General features: G+C 38.9%; 1 protein-coding gene across 4 annotated transcripts in view; it reads right to left on the bottom strand.

The window, feature by feature from the left end:
* The window catches only part of syt1a (synaptotagmin Ia), a 143,056-nt gene that overhangs the window by 98,455 nt on the left and 22,559 nt on the right, over positions 1-22,042 (bottom strand). For all 4 annotated transcript variants that reach the window (XM_063905023.1, XM_063905025.1, XM_063905027.1 and 1 more), the window contains exon 2: positions 2,292-2,349. The gene's annotated coding sequence lies outside the window, so the exon portion shown is untranslated. The remainder of the gene's footprint in view (positions 1-2,291; positions 2,350-22,042) is intronic.

Raw genomic sequence — 22,042 nt, 5'->3', positions numbered from 1 at the left:
GTGTGTTAAGGGCTTTTGACTCAATGACCATTTAAAAAGGAACCAGCTCTGTATGGTGGGACAGAGGTGCATTGAACTCAATGCTAACGATTGTTAATCATGTTCACCATTTTAGTTTTTTGTGTAAGTGAGTTTTGATCAAAAACCCAACAATAGCACAAATTACATTTAACAACATTTTTATTTTTTCAAACCTATGACCATTTTGTATAAGTCTAAATACTTGCTCTACGTCACAGTCAAATAGTAGCTGTAGATTATTGTATACCTGCTTTTCCTTAATGAATCACTTCAAGCCTACAGACAACATACAGTACCTGGCTAAGTAACAGCTAGTAAGTTCAAAGAGACAGTACACAAAAAGCCACAAACGTATTGTGCAACACTGTTTTCTTTTATTTAGGAAATGCGCACTCTGAAGCAGCCATCTTTTAGTCCTTAAGGTGTGTGAAGTGAATCAGACTTCTATCTCTTTTATGCACACTAAAAATATCTGCAGGTTACAGAGCTTTCTGGTCCAATCTCTATAAAACACACGCAAATTAGCAAGACATTAAAAATCCTGCTGTCAACACCAACAAATTACTAAATGGGACGTAAGGTTTTTAAATTGTCCCCATAATTATGTTTACTATAAGCGATAGAAAAATAAATCAGTACTGCAAAACAACAAAATTGAGATGCTGGGAGCACTTAGGGCTTGTCTTTTATTCACATGGATAATTTTGTCAAAACATCTCCGACCTTTTTTTTTGTTTTGTATTTTGAACCACAGGAAACACAGGATTACAGCAGGAGGCTATAATTCTTTCTGGGGATTAGCAGTGGTTGCTAATGTAAAAGAAGATACAAATGCAATTTTCTAAGGCAAAATGTGGAACCATATGACACTGGGATTTAACCCAATCACATGGCATGAAGGATGATTAATACGCATCCTAATAGGAGGAGGCTGAGGCCGCTCTGGATGTGAGATCAAGTATGAGGCGTAAACAGCAGTGAACACTGGCGAGGGAAGGTGGGAAGTGCACAGTGCATCAATCACTGCTGACAGCGGGGACGAAGCTCCATCATCCAAAGAGGAGTGGGTGCTCCACTACGTCAAATCAGACAGTGTTGATTAAAAATATTACTACTCTATTCATCCGTCCACATTCCGCCAAATGTCAAGGTCAGTGTTGCATTGATATGATAGGACTACAAACACATGTTAAATATGCAATGAAAAATTCAATGTATGGCATAGAGAGAGAAACCTACTCCACTGTAACATTATCCAAACAATCCTAACTGCCTTTTTAATTTAACCAAGCCACCCTATTTATGACAGCGGAAACTAAGCTTAACACACAGAGTGCAGTTTTAAGCCAGTGATTGTTTATAATACATTTACATTTTTCTTAAGTAAATGTAGGCCTATTTCCGTTGAAGTCTTCAGAGGTTTATAAAACTAGGCACTGAAATGTGTTTGCATTTACTTTGATCAAGCTTTTCGCTCTCACAGTACTCAGGAGAATCTGCGCAAGTGTGTCGAAAAACATTCATAATAAGAAATGAGGCAAAAGTAGTTGAATAAAACAAAATAACAGCACATATACTAAAGGTCAGGCTAAAAAGATGTGTCTTTAGTTTTCCATTTGCTATTTATATGCAGGCTTTATATTCTTTTGTGGGCAAACCAGTGTTGGTTTTTAAGATAATTTCAGCCCTAAAGCTCCTCCTTTCAGACTCTAGCCCCGTCTACTAAATAGAGAGTGAACACGAATGTGGGCTATTAGTACATCATGTATAGAAAAAGCCTCTCATCCTCTTCAGTGAATGACCACTCCAGTCCTTCTGATCACAGCTGACTTAACTCCATTGAATTAGCACACAGCCTTCTGGGTTACAGGCTCGGGGGCCATGTTGGAGCCTCGGTGGTGAATTTTAGATTGCACGCCTCAAAATCTCATTAAAGGAAGCAACAGGACAACGTCTGCATCTCCAATGAGACCATAGGCCATCAGGCTGCCTGACTCCCTGTTGGATTGACTGATTTGATTGATGTGTGTGTGTGTGTGTGTGTGTGTGTGTGTGTGTGTGTGTGTGTGTGTGTGTGTGTGTGTGTGTGTGTGTGTGTGTGTGTGTGTGGCCAAGATGTTCCTTTAGGTAAACATAATTAGGCTACCTTTATAAATTACATAATTGGGGGAAATCAGGGATGTGTGGCATGCTGTGAATGACCTACGTAATAGTGTCTTATATACAGACGGGTCACATGATTCAATAACTGCAAATGGATAGAAACTTACAATTTCTTCAGACCAAAGGGTTCTTCCTTTCCTGTCTTCTTTTCCAAATGGCAGTCCACTAAAAAAATAAACAAAATGATGTCAGTTTCCAGAAGCATAAAGACATCTGCCTTAAGGACATACTGTACATTAAAAGTAAATAAGACAATGTTAACATTAAACATTATATAAAATGCAAGGTAAATGCACATCGGACTGCACATTAAGCCTGCACTTTTGCTCAAAGACCTTCACCCATATCAATCAATGTAAATACATATGTTCATTGAAGTCCTTAATTCCATTTTTTTTTTTTTAACTGTACATCCTTTTATTTTTGTTTGATTATCCTGTGTGAACCACACTGTCCTGTTTCTCATTCTTATTCTGTTGCTGCTTAAACCACTGAATTTCCCCACGGGGGTTAATAAAGGTACATCTTATCTTATGTTATATTCCAGACACCAAGTAAAAAAAAAAAGGGTCAAATGAGTCCATGAAAAGTGGGTCAATGAGCCCTTTTATGTCCAGCATAATTCTGAATTGATTATGTGAAGTCTTTAATAAAAACTACTTGCGCCTGAAGGCAGGACTTTTACAGTAGTTAACGAGTAATACATTCATTAATTAAGTCCAATCTTAGTTTCCTTATGTCCACTATTAAGTGATTAGGAGCAGGCTGATTCTCCAGAGAAGTGGCATAATATCCAATAATATCGTATCAAATAATTCACTATGACATAGATGTTTTTTGTTGGAATGAGAAGATCCTTTTTACCCTTCTAGAAAAGCATTTCTTTCTAAAGAGAAGTGTTGATTTGTTGTAGGGAGAGAAAAGTTGTTATTCTCAAGCAGATCTCATCAGTCAAGAAATACGAGCATAATGTCATTCATGATAGACAGATGGGGCACTTTGTAAATGATTATTACCTTAATGTATCTTTTTTCTTTCATTATTTTACTTTAAAAATCAATTCTGCAACACAAACACCTTCTAAAAGATTTTGCATTTGGCCTAAAGTATACCTTAGTTTTAACCATTCGGGTTTCTATCATTGATACTTGGCTTCATCCCACTATCCTCTAGTGTTAATAAGGTTAACGGTAATTAGTGACAGACACAAGTCATTTTATTTGCACACTCCAGATGGTACACCATAAGGCAGTCAAAAACATGCAGTATGTGAGGCCACTTGAAAGTGTTAATAGTACAGACAAGCTTTATGAATCAGAGGGGAGTCAGAACTTCCCCTTTAAATACTCACAAATAGGAGCCTAACTAAGACACATTTGGCATACTTTAGTCTGAACTCAAAAAGAAGGTTTATTTTACCCAACCCACAACTGTAAAAACTTGAAATCTTACAAGTATATTTGTCTAATATCTAGACAGAATATGTCTTTACACTTGATATGAGACATAATTATTTAAGAAGTAACAATGCAGTGAGATAAAGGGTCTTGTTGTTAGATGCATCTCAGATGAAACAAGTATTATTTTACATTTTTATCAGAAAATCATCAGAAAACAGAAAACTTTTGATCATGTCTGGCTTATTTTGTGACAACATTTCCTGATCCAGGTAAAAATATAGTTCAAAATAAGTATTTCCAGTTAATAACAGGATCTAATGTATCTAAAGATCCCATCTTATTTCAAGAAATCTCACAAAGCAAATGTTCACTTGTTCTATTGGCAGTTTGTTTTTACTTATTAGAAGCAAAAACACCTTGTTTTTATTATTTCTTTACTAGATTTTGGAGCAGCATTTTTACCAGTGAAGGAGCTCAAATGTGCAATGGCTACTTCTTTGAACACCCCCATAACCTCACAAACACGTGACCTTCATGCTCAATTTCAGCCTTCTACAGTATGTCAACAAAAATCAAGGCCAACTAAAGGGGTCGGGTTTCTGACTACCATCCTACCAAAAGGGGTAAAGAGCTTCTAGTTGCAGCTTAAAAAACACACAATTGTCTTGCCAACATGTGGATAAAAGCAACATTTAGTGATCCCCTCTTCGCTGGATATAAGTGTACAGTAGGAGAGAGAGAGAAAAGGCAGAGGAAGTTTCATCCATTGATTGCTAATAGCAGGCCAGCTCTGGTTCTGATTTTCTGCCGCCTTCCAAAAGGGGATGCTGTGAAAGATATAAACAGCAGCTAATTAGAGGCTGATATTTAGCAGCAGACCGCAGGAGGGCTTAGAAAGCCAACTCGTTGCTTTCACTGAAAAGGTGTTTGGTGAGTGTGCAACAGTGAAAAACAAACACCTTGGGATATATGGTCCAAATATAGGCTAGTCCTCAATTGCACAGGGATACCAGTCAGCCTCACTGGCAGTCATTGGCAGTCATTGACACCCAGTGAGCGGGATGAAGAGGGCCTAAAGACATCTGACGACATGTCTATTTTTACACTAGAGGGGTCAAGAGAGAATAACAACCCTTGAATCCAAGTATAAGGGCAATATAGCTAAACTTCACTGTGGGACGCATACAATTACAATGTCTGTTCTCAATTGGTATGCAGGAAATGCCCTGAAATCCGCCGAAGTGGTGTTCTTCACTAAACCTTAGTTGAATGTTAATTATTGTGTTGCCATTTATATGTTCAGTGCATAGCAGAGAGAGAAGAATGCAATTACCGTATGTCCTCCAACAGGAGCCCTTCAAAAACAGTTAAGAAACATTTACAGAAAAATGAAAAAGAAAGTCTAGGATATTTTTTAAAATGTCGTTAAGTATTATAAATGTCTGAATATTTTACAAGATCCCATGACTCTACAGTAAGTTAGGTAAGTAAAGGTTAGCCTGTAGTTATAGTTAAAATTAGGCCTGAGGGATTTAGAAAAATGACCTTGTTGAGATGTTTTGACTGATTGCTAATGACTCACGATATCGAATGGAATGATTATTTTCATTCAAATGTTCATGATGTTATTGTTTAAGAGGATCTCCACCTAACAAATCAATCTTCTGAAGTCTGTAGTCAATGATTTTTTTCAGTGATAGCTCTGCTGCTCCACAAAACTTAAGCTACACCCATATCGTGATTTTGATTGATTGTATCGATTATGCATAATGGTGGATTTCCTATCTTTCAAAGCTCCAAAACAAACATCATCTGTGTGTTTGATGCTTCCATAGCTTTGCACCATCCCAACTTTGGTAGGCTGTCTTTCATGCTTTGCTCTCATATTGACAGGAGATATTTTATGCCATCCGTTGTACACACTAATATCGACGGCAAACATTCCTCCAGGGAGCACGCTGGAGCTCAAACATTATTATGGTGGAGATGTCAGTGCTTGTCTAGTGAACAAAGCCATCAGTCTCATCAGACTGGAGTGTCCTCGTCTCTTCATGTTCCAGAGGCTCTTTCAGGTCTTTTGGTTGTATTAGCGGGTAAATATTATGGTGGGTATTATGTAAGAACCGTATTGGGTAGATTGTTTTTCTTTATGTCTTTCAACTTGTTTTCAGAGCACGCAGTTACATAATGTGCATCATCTGTATATCTGAGATGGCGCTGCAGTGTCCACTTGAGTCTGATGAAGAGAAATGTCCGCTTGGTAAAATAAATAACTAACACTGGAGCTACTTCAGACCTGTTGGTTATGTGTGAAATACTTTTTCTTCACGTAAATACATATAATAACTATCAAATGGTAATAGCTTCAACTAATTTCAAAGACAAAAGTCAAGTTCCAATCCAAATTTAGTTTTATGGGACTTTAAAAATAAATAAGGAAAGAACATATTCTGTATTTCTTACTACAATGTTAACTACAACAGCCTGAATACATATTTGGGTTTATTCACCGTAACCATTGGTCTGACTTTATTGCACTCCTTTTATATTCAAATCTCTGCCGTGGAGATATAGCAGCAGACCATCCCAGTGTCCACTTATCTAGCTCTTCTAGACAACACATCAAATATTCTCCAGCGTACACAACACCGCAGAGCTCATATGGAATAGGAAAGGCCGTCTATTGAAAGACACAAACAATATTAAGCTTGGACTCGAAATTAGATCTAAAATCTATTTAATAACAAGCTAAAGGGACCGGTGTTTAAGGAACAATGGTGGTCTCTCTGTTTTGCGGCAGGGACACTAAGCCAATATCCGGCATTGAGATATTACCGCCGGGAAGATGGAGTCTCCATCATCCTGTGTTGATGGAGACACTTCCTTTGTCTCCATGATGCTGGTTGCTTCTTCCCCAGCAGACAGGCAGCCTCTGTAGCAGCCTCGTCTGAGGCCCACTTGAATTTGGCTAAAAGAGTTTGGCAGAAGGAAATCAACCAGGCTGCGAGCAAACAGCCAGAAGATGAATACACCTCCATCCTGCCAACCCTTTGCACAAGGGCACTTGTATTTATGTGGGAGGCAATGAGACTGCCGTATGACACCGTCTGCTACCCCCCCTGTTCCTGAGCTGTTACCATGTCGGACAGGACTGATATTGGTTGTTAATGATGACAGCTCTGCCTTCCTCCAAGGTACATAGAGAAGGGAACACCATCTTAAAGGGTGGAATCTCTAGGCAACTTTATAGTAAAAATGTTTTAGGTTGAGCAAATAATAGTAGACCCAAAGGTAAGCATGGAAAAGCTCAGTCGACAAAAGCCAATGTATTTTTCACTTGGATTTGGAATTTTGCAGAAAATATGATCTGTGGCTAACACGTTTATTACAGTTACGCTTTTTGTTAACCTCGACATGTTAACACCACTTTTAGTGTCAAAGCAATGCTTTAAGCAAACCACATCACAGTCACCTGACTTCACAACACCACTGCTAATGTTCGGTGTGTTATTCGTCACTATATGTCGTAGAACAACACAGGATAATCTCAGAAGCTTAACTTTATTTGTGCACTTCTATTAATTTTAATGCAACGATAATGCTACTTCTTTAATGACATCTTGTACAGTATGTAATAATAAAATATGAATAATAATACTCAAGGGGGATATGTTGCAATATTTTAAGTAGTAGAAGAGATGTTGTTCTGTTTTAATGTACCATTGGTTGAATCAAATACTAGTGCTGCTTGTAATGACAATCTGAAAGTATGCACAACTCCGACTGTAGGAAAAGTCTATCCAATATAAATGTACTCTAGCGTTGAGAAACAACAGAAGGACAGCCTAAATTTGCAATTATGAACAAGCTGTGGTCAATGAAGGTCAGGCTTATTTTTCACTCTTTAACGCACCATCTGGCCAAAGCAGGCAGGTAGCCTTTGATGATCGTTCCCGCATATCCTGGCCAGAATCTCAGAAGTAGTCTCTAACGAAAACTGCTATTTTAAATCAGCTTTAGAAGAGAGAGACACAGAGGCAAGTCGTGTGAATCTCTCCCAGGGAACATAAAAGTTAATGTCATAGACGGAGGCCTTCTAAATGTAATAAGGTATATTTCTTTGAGTACTGTACTATACAATTTCAAGCTACTTATACCTATCTGAGTATTTTCATCTACTTTGTACTGTTCTTTAAGTACCACTTTGAAAACAAGACTGTAACTTGTAATAGCTTATGTTTGAAATGTTGCTAAAATCAATACTTCTTCCACAACTGCTCACAGTGCCTTTAAACCCAAAAATAGGGATAACAAAAGAAAAAGATCCCCATTAACTTTAAGAGATTTAGACTTGAAGCTTTTTCCTACTGAAACCATAAAAAGACAAGCTCAGAAAAACTGAATCTCATAGCATTACTAAATATTCTGGATGCTGATTATGTGAATAGAATAAGTATTTATATATATTTCATGGATGATAAACAACCCTTTGTCATAGAACCGGTTTTCTCTCTTTTCACTAGGCTTGGGCATTCATGTGTAGGTCTCTCTGAGGTATTAGTTTCAAACTCCATCAACAGTGAAACCGCATAAGAATCGACGAGCCAAATTCATTTCTGCGCATCAATTCTGCTCTGCCCCTGTCCGTTGAGGCAGAGAATAATTAAATGTTTTGTTTGCTTTGTTTTCAGTGCAAAAAGGAGGAAGGATGGATCTCTGCTGTCAGTTACTGTATGATCTGTTGCTCCAGTCAGGGCAGGCCCGTCAGTCAACACTTCTCTCTCTTGACATCAAAACATTTGATAATCACGCCGCAACAGACGCAGCAGAGTGGGGAAAGAAGAGGAGCTCTTTGCATACTCATTACGCTGCCTGACAAGTGTCTTTGTCATAGGACTAAACTGCATGACATTTAACAATAAATTGCATTTTTGCCAATTTACTAAGCCGAACATGCACGAGTAACAATCAGAGCTGGATGCGAATGTAAAATGAATATGTGACAGGAATCTATGAACCAGGCATGTTTCGTGCGTCGACCCATGGCTTTGGTGTGACTGCTAGAGGGGTAATATAAGCTGATCAAATGGTTTGTCACTCCGATTATGCAGATTTGTTTTGTTTAATTCTCAAACCACTAAAGTGTTTTTGAGCGGAATGTAGGTGGAACACAGTCGATAAACAAGGTATGCAGGTAGGTAACCTCAGAATGAATTTGACCCTCAGAAAACAATTTATTGTGAGCCGTTGTTCCGTTTTCCGAGATTGGTCAGAAAGGGACAAATCGAATTAGCGGAACTAAGACTCTTTCTACTGTAGATGTTTTCCACTCATGGAGACAGAGAATAGCGATAACCTTAGAGCCATCATCAAAAACACTGCTACATCCCCTGAATGGAGAAAAAAATCGGAACACTTGAGTAAATATAGAGATATGCTTTACTTCTATGAATGAAACATTGTTTGAGTTTGATTGAGTGCTACATAGAACTTCAATGACGTCTGTGTGGAGTAGGATGACCTTGAAGCTGGCACTCAAATCAGACAGCATAATAACATTCAGATGGTCTCCCTGCATGATGATGACACAGCGTTGGCAAGCCCTGCCTCTCCAGTGCTTTGCCCTTGAATGACAAAACCTTTACCTTCCGTATTTACGCAGTTAGTTCAACTTCAACCAATGACTTTGCTGTTTTGTTGATTGAATGAATCATTGCTTTGCAGCAAAGGAAATCCACCTACGTTTGCAAGATGGACTAATGAATGAATACCCAATGAAAAGATCATGTATGACTTAAAGGGTGAACCTGGAGACTGTGAACAGATCTTGGTGATTTTTCTTTTGGAGACAGGGAGCACAACATAGTTTATTTTCAAGTAAATTCAAACTGTTTTCATCGCTGTGTCAGATATTTCTGTCTATCTATCTTATCATTGTTTTTGTTTTCATGTTATCATTTTTATCCCGCTTTCAAGATTAAACTGACCCACAAAAGCTGTTATAAGTCAAGAAGTTATCAGTCATCCCCCCTTGCAACTACAACTAGTTTTTTCCAGTTCTTATTTACTTATTTTCTTTAAATACTTACACATTTGGAATAACTTAGTCGTCGGTCTGGGAGGGTTGATCTTGCATCGATGTGATTCCCTTCTTGTACATTATTTACTTATTAATTCTTGGGGGCTGTCATTATGTCATAAAATCAATCAAAACATGTAAAAAAAAAAGAAGTATTGCTCTACAGTTGATGTCCTCATCAGTTCATAGAGGATAGCCTTTGTATCATCACTGTCTTTCTGCTATAAGTTCCTGCTGAAGAATGCTAAAAGATGACATGTAACCATTGATAGATGAGAGGGTGTCATCTGGTTGAAAAATGTGCAGTATAAAACCCGAAACGTTTTCTCATTATTTAGTATTCTGTCTCTATGAAACACTATAATTTTTAACGTCAATCACCAGGGTATCTGTTGCATCACATTCTTTTGTCCTTTAGATAACGGATGCCTGACATTTACGGCAGAAAAGCAAAATAAAGGAAAAAGAAACCCTAGCATCCATTGTTGTACCTGAGACACACGACTCCCTCCTAATGCGGGAGTTAAAAGGTAAGCAGATATTGCATAACTTGAAGCCTCACATGGTTGATTGGAAGAGACAGCCATGACCATGTGCGGCGTACTGCCGGGCTCACCAGTCACCTCCCCGCTCAGGGTGACCCACTTTGAGCCGAACATCAATCAAACAAAGTTTAATTTGAAATAGAGCATCTTAAGTCTCAGGGTAAGCTGTTTAAGGCAATGCTGTTAGGGTTAAACCGGGATCCATAAGGCAATGAAGGACAATCCGTCTTTGTTGTGACACTACTGCATCTTTAGGACTGCGACTGAAGGCCTGGTGGCTGATAAGATATTTTATACATTCACAGAATAGGAGCCACTCTAGAAAGTGGATGAGAGACTCTTTCAACTCTCCCTCCTCCCTGCTCAGGTTTGATCAGGACTCAATCCTCTCATGTAACACAATCAAACTGAATGACAGCACTCAGAGTGTGCACTCGGGATAATCATGCAATCAAATCGCATTATTTGGCTTCCACAGGTGCAAAGCGAATGTGGAGCATCTGCCATTGAGGCTAATTTGAGTCGTATTTTGCTCATTCGCCTCGACAGATCTCTGCAGAAATCATTTCCCCGTGATGAGAGGGTTTCCTCCAGGTTTGAATGTTTGGTAATGAGATGTTACAGAGTACAATTTCAATGATAACAATTCTTTGAACTGCCACATTGTAACATTCATTTATAATACTGTCCAGCCCTCAGGCCATAATGAACGGGTGTGATTGCAAGGACAGAAAAAATATTATTATAAGCTAGGATATTATACAAATAGACAAACGGTGATAGGCAATCATTTATCCATAGTGTACATATAAATGACCTGATTCACATTTATCTCGAGCGTCCATTATAATGCTTTAAAGAGAAGAACACAATTCAGCCGAGGCAGAACAAGACAACTTCATGTATGGCTGCACAATAATGGACATTTTAAATTGCAAAATGGACATAACATTCAAATGGCAGGAAGGACAAGATAGGTTAAAGGATAAATATGTGTTAAAACACATTTTAAATTAAGTGTTGTTGAGCTGCAGACTAAAAAACGTATTCTACCTATTCAACCAAATATCTTTTAATGATCATTTTAATACATTCTTCCATGAATTCTGAGGCAAAATGATCAATCATTTCCATATAGAAATCCCAATATCAGTCACAATAATCAAAATAAGTTGTGTTTTCCGAATCGTGAAGCTCTAAAGACAACTTCTCTGATGTCAACGTGTAAAACTGGCATTGTAACTGACAGCAGATGGCACATGAATAGCAAGTGGAGAAGAAAAGAAACAGATCTTGCTGAGCAGGAGTCTTTTTTGCCAACTCTGACTTTACCGGTCCTGTTTTAACGGTCTCTAGGCAACACTCATTAGTGTGCTCCACTGATTGAGTCAGAGAGATGAGATGTATGAGCCTAAAGTTTAACCTCTGCTCAGAGGAAATTGGATCTCTTTTGGGACAGTTTTGGAAGGAGCGCAGACACCTGACATACCGCTCGGGTGAACCTAAATACACAAAGTGCAGACAGAGGTTGAATCAGCTGTTTAAAAGCTTGAGGTGTACTTACTATGGCAGCCTTGGATCATAATGTGCTACCACATATCCATATATATATGCACACAATTGCTGCTGTACATATTTATTTCAATCACTTTTTGGTGTACAGAACATTCCAGGAATTGTCTATCATTGAAGGTATGAGAAGGTACTTTGTGATACTGGAGATGGCACATTCTGGTCTAACACATTTGGAGATAATCACACTGTTGCTTAAATGTGTTTGCTTCAGGGTTAACTTGAGGGTACTGAACATGGAGCTACAGTAAAAGATTTCTTCCAACCTAAAACCTCTATTCCTTCCTCACACTGAACCTTACCGCTTATTATCGCTGCATTGTATTCTGATCTATTGTTGATTGGTCAAGGAAGTGAAATGTCCCATTATGTTGCTGAATATCACGGAAAACTCCAGGGGTGAGAATGAAATCTTTTTACTGCTGAAGTGTTCAGATTGCCCTCACATTTTATGCTTTAAAACTCCATTATGTCTGCTGAATATATCCTAGAATAATATAACATTATCTATAGAGGAACAGCTGGAGTCAGAATGTTCTGAAACCATTAAATGAAGTTGCTTGCACACGGCTTCACTGTTCAAAAAGTTGCATTACGATAAGGACTCTTAGTGTTTGACTCCATCACAGCCATTTCATTACAGACAGAAATGCATATTTATTTGATTATTGCCTCAGACGTGAAAGCTGTAAAAGAAAAAGGAACATAAGAAGAAAATATAAAGTTGTTCAACTGAAGCGTTATTATAGAAAATTCAGTTTTTAGTGTTTGAAATGAGCAACTGTAACCTTATGATAAGCATGAATCGCCCACCATCGCCTGCACACACACACTAGACTTTATTTAATTACACTCCCCAATGATGCTTAGTTATTCTTTTCATTTCTACACTAGACGGTGGAAAAAATAACCAATAAACCTTCAAAGCAAAGTGTGCCCTTGTTACTGTGGCTGCATTTATTTGATCTCTACCAGAATAGAGCACATCCAGATCCAGTTCATTAGTTTCCGATTGAGTGCCGGATATTTAGTACTTAAGGGAGGAGAGAAATTCCAATTTTGCGCCCATCCTATTCGCCAATTCTTTCTTTGGGAATCTTTCAGGTGGCTTGTCTAATGAGCTCCCATGAAATTTGGTTTCCACAGAAGACACTTACCTCATTGTGTCCGGCAAAACATTTATTTCTCCTCTCCCCTTCAATTAGATTTTTTTTTAAAGCTGCCAAGAGCAGGTTTTCAGTCATTACCTTGCAGCCACTTGACATGAGCAATATTCAGATGAGCAGAGTGGTCTTTGTGTCACACAATGCATTAGTCATGCAGAGGGGATTTTATTGAAGAGTTGGGTCTGGTCTCATGTGCGTTTAAAGAGTTATTGGTCACTGTAATTGTTTTCCATCTTTGTAACAAGACTTCAATATAAGCTGTGTATTCAAAATCTACTGCCATGGTGCAGTTTATATAAATAAATATACAATTAGACATTAGAGTATATTTATCTTTCATGATCATATTCAATCATATTCAATCATGATCATATTCAAGATCCAGTTGAATATAGTGCATAATGCAACAGACTCTTCCCCCTTGACAGAAAAACAACATGTATCCCCAGTAACAAACACCAGGGGAATGTCATTGAGGGGGCTGACTGTGACCCTGAGTGCCCTACATGCTCATTTGTGGCTCCTCTGTCAGTAGTTAAATGGTTAACTGAAGGTTCTCTTGTACGTCAGGACATTAGGTCATGCACGCAAACACACACACACACGCAAACACGCACACACACACACACACACACACACACACACACACACACACACACACACACACACACACACACACACACACACACACACACACACACACACACACACACACACACACACACACACACACACACACACACACACACACACACACACACACACACACACACCACGTAGGTTAGTCTGTTTTAATCAGGTTTGTTTGATGAGAGCATGTTTTGACTGGGACAGCTGGCAGCAAAGGACAGACAAATCGAATTAGTCCCAGTGAGGACAATACAGTAAAAATAATTTCCTCAGTTTTAAAGCTCACCTCTTGTGAAGAATCCACTTTTTATGTCTTTTGTACATGTGTGCCCTTGTTTTAAGAAAGTTTCCTGAAAGTGTCAGGAAAAAAGATTCTCTCTCTTTTTGGTCCTCATCTCTATAAAACCCTGTCCGGAAATGAGTTGATCAGATTTGGGCGACTTTGTGATGTCACAGTGTTTTGGGGGGTTGTGCAACCATTGGCTGATAGCCAAACAAGGTAACACCCGCCCACCTTATCACCTGAATCTCCTCCTAGAGCACCATTGTGTTTTTGTTACACCAATCACATCACAGACGGGCGTGGCCAGCAGCAGCTCATTAGCATTTAAAGCTACAGAGGGGACACAGAGGGGCTTTATAGCATGCTACATTGCGTGATCTGTGTGGTTTTTCAAGCCAAATTCTTCAGAGACATGTTTTGTATATATCTGAGACCTATAACATATTGTTGGAGTATAATGGGGACCTTTAAGGAAAAACCATCCTAAATATTTCAGAAGAGAATGGGGAGAATTGTGATGGGAGCATATGGTGAAGACCAATTGTTGTTTTTTATTGATTTTTACCTGAAATTGAAACCAATTTTACTCAAATGTATTATCATAATAAGATAATAATATATACACATTTTTTGGGCCGAAAAATGAATCCCCAAAACAATGAGCCTAAGTGCATTTTATGGTGTAATGCCTATGATTCAACATACATATTTCACAAAGATAAAATATTATGTTCTAATAATAACTACATGTGAAAGGTGTTTTCACAGCAGGGGCAATGAAACTATGAAACAGCCAATCAGTCACCTTGATGTCATTACATTCTCAAGTCTCGGCAGTACAGTATGTGTTTGAGTCCAGCAACAGTACCAGTGATTTGCTTGCTTCCACCTCCAGTCTCTGATAGCGCTCAAGCCAGCAGGGTGCAAACATATTCAGTTTTCTATGAGTCAAGCTATTCAAACATTTTCATGACCTTTATGTTTCATTGAGGAGTCACTGCACAATGTTCAGGACGTCAAACTGAACAAAACTGACCAAGGTCTCTGAAAGCCTCAACCCAGGATTCGTCAAACATCTATATGTCTTGAAAAGAATAGAGCTTTGAAATAAAGAAGCAGGGGGTAGTCGCTGTTATAGGTCAATGGGATGCAATCAAAGTTAGCATAGTCTACATGAATGTGTTTTGATGTATGAAAAGGCCAAATTCTGGGAGCCTTCAACCCACGGCCGTGACTAAGATTGAAGAGGTAATAGTATGTTCAGAGGTGAAGTCTGATCCTCTGGAGTTCTGATGCAAAACGAAGAAACCAGTCAGTCTGATTAGTGAGCGACCGTCATCCTCTCTTGGTGACGCAGCTTGCTCGGCCTAATCAGTTGTTTTTGTTCTGGCAGAAAGGCACTACCTCCCCTGCTCACGCCCATTATCCTTCATTAACAGAGCAGAGGGCTGCAGATGAGGCAGAGAGAATCAGCAGGTTGAGAAGCCTCCATCATGATTCAAGCAGATTTACTTTTGTAAAATTGAAAATATACAGTCAGGCCCATAAATATTTGGACATTGACACAATTTTCATTATTTTGGCTCTGTACACCACTACAATGGACTTGAAATTCAAAAACTCCATGTGAGCTTTAAGTGCAGACTTTCAGCTTTATTTTGAGGGTATTTACATCCAAATCTGATGAATGGTGTAGGAATTACAAAACATTTTATACATGGTATCCCTTTTTTAAAAGGGAACAAATGTAATTGGACAAAGTAATATAATCATAATCATAAATACAATTGTCACTTTTAATATTTGGTTGCAAATCTTTTCCAGTCAATGACAGCCTGAAGTCTTGAGCTTCATCCCTGCTGATGCTCTGCCAGGCCTCTACTGTGGCTGACTTCAATACCTGCTTGTTCTTCTGGCAGTTTCCCTTCAGTTTTGTTTTAAGCAGGTGAAATGCATGCTCAATTGGATTCAGGTCAGGTGATTGACTTGGCCATTGCAGACATTCCTCTTTGGTTGCTTTTGCAGTATGCTTCAGGTCATTGTCCATCTGCACTGTGAAGTGCCGCACAATGAGTTCTGAAGCATTTGGATGAATATGAGCAGATAATATTGCCCGAAACCCTTCAGCGTTCATCCTGCTGCTTTTGTCAGGAGTCACATCATCATTAAATATAAGGGACGCAGTTCCATTGGCAGCCAAACATGCCCATGCATAACACTACCACCACCATGCTTCACTGATGAGGAGTACGCTTTGGATCATGAGCAGTTCCTTCTCTTCTCTATGCTCTTCTCTTCCAATAATTCTGGTACAAGTTGATCTTTGTCTCATCTGTCCATATGATGTTTTTCAGATCTGTACAGGCTCTTTTAGATGGGATTAAGCAAGGTCTAATCTGGACTTTGAAACAGATACACCCACCTCCTGGAGATTGTTCTTGATCTGGCCAACTGTTGTGTAGTGTTTTTTCTTCACCAGGAGAAGAATTATTCTGTCCTCCACCACAGTGGTCTTCTATGGTCTTCCAGGTCTTTTGGTGTCGCTGAGCTCAACAGTGCGTTCTTTCTTTTCAAGAAAGTACCAAATATTAAATTTGGCCACACCTCATGTTTTTGCTATGTGTCTGATGGTTTGTTTTTAATGTTTCAGCCTAATGATGACTTGCTGCACTGACAGTGACAGTTCTTTGGACTTCATATTGATAGTTGACAGCAACACATTCCAAATTCAACACTTAAAATTAATTCTAGACATTTTTTCTGCTCCTTGTAAATGAACTAATGAGGAAATAACACACACCAGGCCTGCAAAAGCCGAGCAGCCAATTGTCCAATTACTTTTGGTCCCTTATAATAATAATGGATAAAATGGGTTGCAATTCCTACAGCATTCACCTGATCTGGATGTAAATACTCTCAAAATAAAGCTGAAATTCTGCACTTAAAGTACATGTTTATTGTTTAATTTCAAATCCATTGTTGTGGGGCACAGAGCCAAAATAATGGAAATTGTGTAAATATCCAAATATTTATGGACCTGACTGTATATCCTTCAGCTGTCTCTGAAGAGTCAACAGTCACATCTACAAGAAAGTTTGTGAACATTCATTTTTTTCCATATCTGATCAAATCACTGCACCTCATTGAATATAACTGAATCAGGAATGGGGACATCAATTTTGTCTGCCACAAAATAAAAGGAGGTTTTGTCCAAGTTCCTGAAAGAATCTAGTTTTAACAAAAATGTATTCTAAAGAACAAACAATGTGGAGAAACCTTGAATAGCTTAAGTGCTTGGGTCATATGTGATAACCTTTGAGTTATTTCTGGCACATTGTAAATACGCTTTAGGTGATCCTTTGATGATTAGCAGCAAAAATAAATGAAAAAATGTACGGCAACAATCATTGTTGATCTGTTATATAGAGAGGTCAATTTGATTAGTAACTGAAAAATATATGGCCCGATCAGATTTCTGTCTATTAGCCAGAATAAACATCATGTCAGGAGATATGCATGCATAAACAATAACAGATCTATCAACATTTGTATGCAAAACTGTACAATTGTGATTATCATGGCTCGTTTATTAGGATGCTAATTTAGAATTGAGGTGTTGAATTGGTTCAGCTTTGGCGTTATATCGTGCATATAATCAATGTCAGTCAATCTTTCATTTCAGGGTACTTAATTTTCCCCTTTAATTGTAACGTAAGGTCCATATGAAATGCTAACGTGTGGGCTGTAATTTCCCAGTGCTACATTCATTAGCAATGCATAAACAAAGGCTTTCATTGTTGTCAATCCACAACTTCAGAACTAGTCCCATTCCATTTACAACTCAGAATATCATAAGAAGCAATTACCGGTAATATAACAAACCCCTCACTTGGAAAATCATATATTGATTGCTAATTAGTGTCTAATAAAAACGTATCCAGCCTATGCTTGGGAAGTGAAATGACTCTTCTGATTATGCTTTCTGTACATGCATAAGACAATCTTATTTGATTTTAAAGGTGATGAGCTCTGAGGGAGCGGGTGCAGGGAGTCCTGTGATTGGCTTATGTGTTTTTCTGCTCCATTTCCAGCAGAGATGTGTGTTACATAAGGTGGCCTGTTGTGTCCTGTGTACCAGTCAGTGCTGGACAGCACTGCTGCTGGCCTGTGTGTACATGTTAGTGACAGAAAGGGTTTGAAATAATAATTAAGCTAAATGAGGTTCACTTTACACAGTCTGTGTAAAATATTAGTTATTTTCTCCTGTACTGTCTAAAAAAAGGGAATATGTTGATATTGGACAACCGGCTTTTATCTACATCTCATATGTGGTGATTGAAATGTAATTTAAATATTCCGTAGGCAATATCAGCTTTTGCTAGATTTGAACTCATTGTTCTTCACAAGAGAAGTGTCTCCACTACGGCAGTGAAACCAGGATGTTATGTTTGCTATGTATTGTATGTTGTTTATTATATTACAATAGATTTGAAGCTTTATGAGTCAGTAATGTAACAACTAAAAATACATTATTTGTTGCTGGTTTGGTTGGCTAGACTGCTCCTTGCTAAAATGACTGCAGTCGAATTTTAAAGATGATCATAAACATTTCAATCTTGGAGGCAAATGTAAAAAAGATCATTGTGGGTACAGACTCAATCTCAGAAACACTTCTTATGGCAATATAAGTCACTGGAATCCAAAACTACAGCCTCCAAAAAACAATCAAGTCAAATCCACATTCCTTAAAACTTATTAAAGGACCACTATCATTGTTTGTTTCAGTTAGGTATATTTTAGACTGGACCTTGACATGTGGGACCAAATAAGTCCAGACCAAGAGACAATAACCGTAAAGGTAAGGACTAACACAACAACACAATGTATTTTGAAGAGAAGAACAGAGGAGTGCAATCAGTCTCTCCGCTGTCTCGTTGCTCCTGCAGAGCAGCTCGCACTGAGCAACGCGTTCCACTCAAATCACATGAAAATGTAATTTGTGTTCCCAAGTTGGCCACACCAACTGCCCACCCACCTCCCAGGATATTTGCATGTGAAGACTGCACCGCTACACCAGTGAGAAGGTGGAGGGAGGAAGGGGCTGGGGGCTGTGAAGGAGCGGTATGTTCCAAAAGGAACATCATATTCATCGTTTTGTTCTTGAAATATTTCGGGACACCTCAAACCACGCAATGGAGAATACATTATTAATGAACGTCAGCTTGATGTATACCATAGCATAGTCCTAAATTATTCCTCTGCAGACACACACAGAAACATCACAATTTTAATTAACACACTAAGACGAATGTGTGATCACTGTAGATGTAGGGAAACCTGACTCATCGTCTCTTCTTTGAACACACTGCACTGATACATTTCGGTTTCAGAATTTGCCTTCTAAAGTTCTCCTGCTTCAAAGTCCACGCTCATCGAATGGATTGAGACACAGTGGATGTCAACAGTTTGACCGGAGACACATCAATTGGATGAAAAGAAATCAAAAGGGCAAGTCTCACCAAGCTCAAAATCTGCCTTTAAAGGAAGCACCTTCATCATGTCTCATCAAAGACTGAAGGACATCTGGTCACCCTTGATGTTCGTCTATCCAAATCCCAAAATAAATAAGAGATTTAATTATCACCTAATATCCTTTCTTCCAACAAGGCAACAAGCAGTTGGAAAGGACAAGGCAAATAAATATAATATATAATATATGTGATTGAGTTCCTTATTAAACATGCTGCAATTCACTTTAATTTACCAAAACTTTACCAGGGTGTCAAGCTGGTGGTCCACCCGTTGAACAGTATGTTAGCCTGAAGGCTTTCTGCTTTAAGTAGAGGATAATGCCCCCTTGTGTCCTTGGCTCAATGTAAGCTGGAAATGTAAAGTGACAGGGAGCACTTTAAAGGTTTTGTTCCTTCGGGCAGCTTGCTTTCAGAGTCCAGTACGCCTGGATTGGGAACAACCAGACCTCACCCACTAAGGCTGCAGGTCAATACATTGTGACCATTAGCTGTGACATAAAAGTCTGTTTTTCTTTTGTATTCTGGGAAATTCAGACAGAAATATTTACAGTGTAAGTCTGACCTGAGCCAGAGTAAAGAGGGACAAGCTGAAATAGAACTCATCAAAACCTTTTCTCTTTTTTCTCTTTCTACTTTGTGAGGCAGAGCCAAGGGATGTGTCGCTTGAAGTGTGATGGATGGAGGTGATGAAGGAGCTGGGGAAAAAAAATCCAAGGTTGAAACGATGACCAATGAGGCATTGTTGGTGGAGTTGAGAGGATCAATATGGTGCCAAAGCTGGCAGTCAGAACAACAGGTCGGACTGAAACTGGGTGGCAGTCACGACAATCTACTGGAAATAAAGTCAGGTGGTAAGAAGTGTTACTGTGAGTACTAGCTTTATCAACACAATATCCATTGGGTAAACATAAGGTGTATTAAGAAGTAGGTTTTTGGTCCATCTTAATGGATTGAGTCCTTTTTACCGCAGGTCCCTGCTTTCAAAGTCAATCATTTCTTTATAAATAATTTTTGGTTATATGCCTGAAATAAGATCAGTAGTAAAAACAGGTTGAGGAAATGTTCTCGTTTTGATCTACGACATTAAAGACAGTCAGTTAATATCCCACTTGTGTTTGTCCGAAGCTTCTATGTTTCATAAAGACCTAAATGAGACTATACGAGCCGCATTTAGCTTTGCGGTTGGGAGGTGAAGTCATGTGACCCGACCCTGATTTGTAGTCTACTGCTTTACGTTAGCTTTTTACTTATGGGAAAACAGGTATGCTTGAATAAATCAGCTAAGTGATATTTATATGGGAGATAATCCTGATGAACAAAATGGCCCACAGATTTTATTTTCCACCATATTCCAATTGCTATTTGTTGAGGGCGCCCTTGCAATGCAAACATTCTGTTCAGCCTCAACAAATATGTCATCATTGCAACATTCTATAGCCTTCAATTAGCATTTTCAATAGTCTCAGTTACAGCAAAAATCTGATCTGATATCTCCTTTGCCTTTTCTACACCCTTTCCTGTCTGAGGGCACACAAACATAACAGTTTCAAGACAACCACAGAGAACTGAGAAAGAGAGAGAGGCGATGGGGCAGAGCCAAGTCTCATCCTGCCTCTGCAGACGCCAGATGAGCACCCACCTGATCACCACCCCGGGGTGTAGCTAAGCAGTACACAGCAGCTGACAGTGCCCTGTTTATTACCTATAGATTATTCCCAAGCAGCAGCTATTATCATTGACAGACAGGCACTGTAAAGCGTGGCTGTGTCTCAGCAGAAGGAAACATGAATCAAAGCAAGATGTAAAAAGTATCCTTACAGACGGGAACTGTCAGAATTAGTGAACAACAACTGAAGGTATGCCGCCATCTCGAATCAGTGCAAGTGCCATCGGTGGCTCTGACTCATGTTTATATTTAGATTGGTGAGGAAGAGGAGCATCCAGGCGTATAACGCACATCACCTTCCTCACTGGAAGCTTTTGGCTGTGTCTGAGAGGGAAACAAAATAGTGTGTGTGTGTGATCCACACGTCTGACCCAGAAAAAGCACCAATCAGAAGAGCCGTGGCAGTTGGGCAACACACTCCACAGTATAAATAACTTGCCATGTGCCAGTTGCATGCATAATTACAGAGCAGAGGAGCATGCAGCCTCAAAAATAAAAATCCACAATGTGTTCCCCTGCTCTCCTGGTGTGTGTCTAAAACATGGGTGGACATTGTATGTTCCTGTACAGCAGGTGGGGCTGCAGTATCTCGGTCATCATTCAATACATATTTTGCAATAAACGCTGGTAGATTGAGTATCCAGGGTTCAGAATGTTGATATCAGAATCAAAATGACCCATGTTCAAATAATGAGGTTTCCATGGGTAGAGGGAACAGCTTACTTATAGGAGAGAATGTATATACGGATCCACAACCAAAGGTATAGCTTGGGTAGGATGAGAACAATCAGCACAGTAAACACATTGAAACGACCAATATAAAGATACATGATTATATTGTTTAGTTGTCATTGTTTGCATAATCTCTGCCTGCTTGTGATAGTCTGCCATGATTTGGTACATTTTATATACATACAGAGAAGGGAAGCAAAAATGTGCAATGTTTTTTTACCAATATTGGCCCTTATTGCTGTATCACTAATATT

Source organism: Eleginops maclovinus, chromosome 17, assembly GCF_036324505.1.
Source record: "Eleginops maclovinus isolate JMC-PN-2008 ecotype Puerto Natales chromosome 17, JC_Emac_rtc_rv5, whole genome shotgun sequence".
In the NCBI taxonomy this organism is placed as follows: Eukaryota; Metazoa; Chordata; class Actinopteri; order Perciformes; family Eleginopidae; genus Eleginops; species Eleginops maclovinus.
The sequence above is the reverse complement of the archived record's forward strand: the minus strand, read 5'-3'. Positions and strand labels throughout refer to the sequence as shown.